The sequence below is a fragment of the Vicia villosa genome, unplaced genomic scaffold (assembly GCF_029867415.1).
Source record: "Vicia villosa cultivar HV-30 ecotype Madison, WI unplaced genomic scaffold, Vvil1.0 ctg.003067F_1_1, whole genome shotgun sequence".
Classification (NCBI taxonomy): domain Eukaryota; kingdom Viridiplantae; phylum Streptophyta; class Magnoliopsida; order Fabales; family Fabaceae; genus Vicia; species Vicia villosa.
In genome coordinates, this window is record NW_026706105.1 from 48690 (window position 1) to 53300 (window position 4611).

General features: G+C 28.5%; 1 long non-coding RNA gene across 2 annotated transcripts; it reads right to left on the reverse strand.

Annotated features, from left to right (window-relative positions):
• Window positions 1-1441: 1441 nt before the first annotated feature.
• Window positions 1442-4091, reverse strand: LOC131640345 (uncharacterized). 2 transcript variants are annotated; one of them, XR_009295225.1, is made up of 4 exons: window positions 3923-4091; window positions 3487-3530; window positions 3241-3304; window positions 1442-3120 (listed from the first exon to the last, which is right to left on the reverse strand). It is a non-coding gene; the product is annotated as an uncharacterized LOC131640345 (long non-coding RNA). The 2 variants fall into 2 exon arrangements; XR_009295224.1 differs by having other exon boundaries at window positions 1443-3304.
• Between the last annotated feature and the right edge of the window lie 520 nt (window positions 4092-4611).

Below are 4611 nucleotides of genomic sequence, written 5' to 3' on the forward strand. Positions count from 1 at the left end.
ATTTTAACAATTTTTTATTTTTGTATCCAAACAATAAATTTTGTACAAATCATTTTAAATTGTCTCAAAACATTACATTACCTCATTAAAATGTTTCACCCAAACACACTCTAAAAGTGTGTTTGGATGAGGTAATTGAAAATTTTAAAAGAATTTAAAATTCAAAGCAATTTAAATGATTCAATTGAAATCCATTCATTTTAAAATTATTTTGTTTGGATGAAGTATTAAGAAAATTTATTGTTAGAACTTTGGGGTCATTTTTAAATTTAAATTTTTGGACCAAATAAAAATTTTTAAAGTAGGGACCAATGTGCAATTTTTAAAAAATTTGAAGGACCAAAATGTAAAATTTAAAAATTATTAAGGACCAATTTGCAATTTTATAAAAATTTGTGGGGTCAAATTTGTAATTTTGAAAAATATGAGGACTAATTTGCAAAATTTAAAGAAATAATGGTAACAAATAAATTATATGAAGCATGAGAGAAATTTCAAATTCTTTGATTTTTGGTGTCATTTCAAAATGATTAAATTTAACTTAGATAAAATACTCTATAAATTTCTATCATTTTAACAATTCTTCATTTTTATATTCAAATAAAAAATTTTGTAAAAATTATTTTAAATTTCCTCAAAACATTACATTACCTCATTTTTAATGCTTCATCCAAACATTATTTTTTTTTTCAAAACGGAAAGAGATAAGCTTTTCAAATTGTGAGGAACACTAAACTTTTCATTAAAGGAAGAGATGGTGTTGCTTTGTTTAGTGGGTACGTGGAGACAAATCTCGTACATTTGTTACATTTTCTCAATCATGTGACAACTAACTACAACAGGTAATGTTCAAATGCACTAAGAAATTATAAGGTAGTACTAGTCAAAGACCCGTGCTGTCGCCCGGGTGTATTATTTGTGGTGTAGTATTTTTTGAACGATACGAAAAATGTAAAGTAAAGAAGTTTGATAAAATTGTATATATAAAATAGAAATTAACCATTAAAATAAAGTTATACTGATAAGATATTAGTAGTATGAAAATTATGTTCTAAGTTAAAAAAAAATGATCTACAAAAAAAGTTTAAGATAGATTAACACAGATAAGTTCATTCATATCTTAGATCATTTGATAAAGTTTGGTTGTTGGTGATATATAATTATTATTATAAAATCACTAATAATTGAAAATATTTAAAAATAAATATGTAACAAATCAACAACATGATAAATCTAATATGTTTAAATATATGATAATGACCCGTGATAATAACTAAGGCACTTATAAAGTGAGCTATTAAAATTAAAAAAATATATTAATTAGCAATTTTTAGTGATATTAAACAAATAGAATTGATATGATTTAATAAAAATTAAATAAATAAAAAATATATATTTTTGATTAATGCTAAATTACACAAAAAATGCAGGAACATTTATTTCAATTTAGTGTTAGGTTGTTAGTTCATAATAGATGAGAAAATGTATAAACAAAGTAAAATATTTAAAATAATTTTGAAAAGAGAAGAAAACATCAGAATTTTATACATTATCACCTGATTGAAATGTATTTATACTTGTTACACAAAAATTCAAGATTTAATAGATTTGAAAAGAAACATATCAGAAATCTAAAAAGAAAAAGAAAGTAAAATTGTGGTGTAGTATTTCTCTTCTTTTTTTTCTATCACTATAGTATTCCTTCTTTTATTTTTATGACAAAGGATGCTGCTTCTCAAATTTCTACAGAGAGATAATAATCTTTCATTCAGATTAAAACAGTTTGTTTGATACATTATCATGACAGTACCCAAATAAACCTTATCATAAAAGCTAAAGTAGTAATTGATTAATAGCATTGATAATTTAGCTATGAAGTTGTTCTGGTATCACATATATAACACATATATAATATAATAGCATTGACATTCTAACAGTATGATATATTTATATAACCATATATAATAAACAAACAAATGGTTTATGATATATTTATATAACCATATGACTTCTAACAGGATGAATCATTTTTTTGAAACAACAGAAAATATATAAACTCAGACCTAAGACATGTCAAAGAACCAAACAAACTGTTTTAAAATGCTAACAATCAACAAAAAGAAACCAGAAACTGCAACAATACAGCAACACCTGGCAAAATCAAATACACCAGCAAGGCTGAATATACAACATTAAACACCCTCTCAAACACAACATCCCCGAGGACATAGATGTCATTTGGATATGAGAAACAAAGAGTGCTTCCATGAGCCCTGTAAGTACGACGTCTTTGCATTCGAGCTTGATTGACCTGCATATGAGAAACAAAGAGTACATCCGCATCCAAACCTTTTAATTGGAATTAGAAAATTAATAGAACAATGTGATTAAAAGTTGGTTAAAAATATCAAACTACAATATGAAAGTCAATATCAAACTTAAAATATAAAAGACATAATTTAGTATTGCTCCCATTGCTCTTAGCATTCTTAAGCAAATAAAAAATAAATTTAGCAAACTTCGTAGACCAGCATCCTTGCCCATTGGAATGACGGAGCTTGGGTTGTCCTCCCAACACCACGGCAGATGCGCCGAAAAGGAATGCCCCATCTAAGGGCAAAAACATCTTCCAAGTATCTTTTGGATGTGTAAAGTCGAATTAAGAACAAAATATGATTATACACATCTAAATAACTTGGTTTTATCATTCAAAACTCAACAATTCATCATAATTAAATGCATTTTTCTTTATACTTCTAGATTCTTCATGCTAACTCTGTTTAAACAACATAATTTTGACTTATTTCTTTGTTTATTGCATCCAAAGGAAAGCTAATTTTCTGCACAATTATTAGAAGCTCCTCTAATGACAAAATAAATTCCACACCTTTATCTCTTACAGTACCAAGTCTAATTAATTCCCACAAGTACATAAGCAAAAGTTAGAGCAAGAGATGATATAGTTTTAGTTTAGAAATGAATGGAAATAAATTAGAAATTACAAGAATTAGTTGAAGTTGTATAAAATTACCTCAAACACCAGCTAAAGTAAACATGCATTTTTTTAATAGGGGGACTAAAGTAATTTCCACAAGCTAAAGTAATTTCCATGGCAGACACCTGAAACAAAACAGATGATTAAACTAACCATGAATGCATGGGCTATATGCACACAAAATTCCACAGCAATCCATATTGACATAATCAGGTTTACAACAGACACCGCATTCAGTTGAATACCCAGAATCACCATTACACCCTGCAACAGTCACAGAAGTCTCGAGTTTTATCAAACAAACAGCACCTGTTACATATCATTGAAAATTGTTCAACGTCAAATGAATTTGATTTAAAAAAGACAAATTTGATGTGATGCATCAGGCTTTGCAAGATCAGTATAACATGTCATATGAAGATAACTATTATGAGATTGAAGTAAAAAGATGGCTTGAGGCTGTGAATCAGTACAGAAGCACAAAGTCTTACCAGCCGAATGCGTTTCATCTCTGAGGTATCATATATTGCCAGATCTGAAAATAACTAAACATGAAATGCATCAAAATATGTTCTACAAATAATTACCAACACCATTTGACCTGAAAATCATTTCTACCATACCTAATAACTCCTCACACAAAACATATCCAGTCAAATTCAAAATTAAAAAATCCAAACAACAGCCATTGGAAAACAAAAACAAAACGAAAAACAAAAAAGAAAAAGGAGAAGCCATTGTAGATCGTCGCCGAAACCACTATGATGAGAAAAATAAAGAAAATAACATATATGAAAAAGAGATAAACTTTGATCTGATTTCATTTGAATAAACACTTAGAACACAACCCACAAATATTATTCAGAATAAAACACAAAACATGTAAAGAAATTGTTAGAATTTGTCAAATTTAAAGTGGTGATATACATTGAATGAGCAGGCGTACGAAAAATGGTTTTTACGTTGGTAGTAGTCGTAGATACAGGAGAGAAAGGGGCGGCGGCGGACATAGGGTTTGAGGGGAAAGAGAGAGAAGACAGAGAGAGTTGATGAAAAGAAGGAAAATGAGGAAGAAGAGAGAGAAATGGGTTTCAACGATGGAAAAGAAAAGGGAAAAGATGAGATAAGTTTTTTAATTTGGACCAATCAGAGTTTGACAATTGGTGCATAAGTTCAAAAAAGTTGAAAAAGTTAAGGCTTAATTTGTTAATTACTAAAAAGTCCTTTTTGTAGTATAATGTTTTTGGGTGGGAAGGGCAAAATAGACAGTTTGGTCAATTGATTAGTATATGATAGATAGTAGATTTGAAATGCATTATCTATAACACTTCTATGTCAAAGAAAGTCACTAACTAAAGCACTTTTAAAATATTTCAAATTAAAAGGTCTTACAAATGGTAATCAACGAGTGTTTTTTTTAAAACTAGCGTGGGTGTTTTCCAAATGCACTATGAAATTATAAGGTAGTATTTGAAATGCATTATCTATTAAGGGTCTGTTTGGTGCGCAGGATATGATAGAGACATGATAGGATATCAAGCAGGATAAAGATAGGATATGATACAGACATGATAAGACTTATCCTATCATGTGTTTGGTTCACACAGGATATCAGA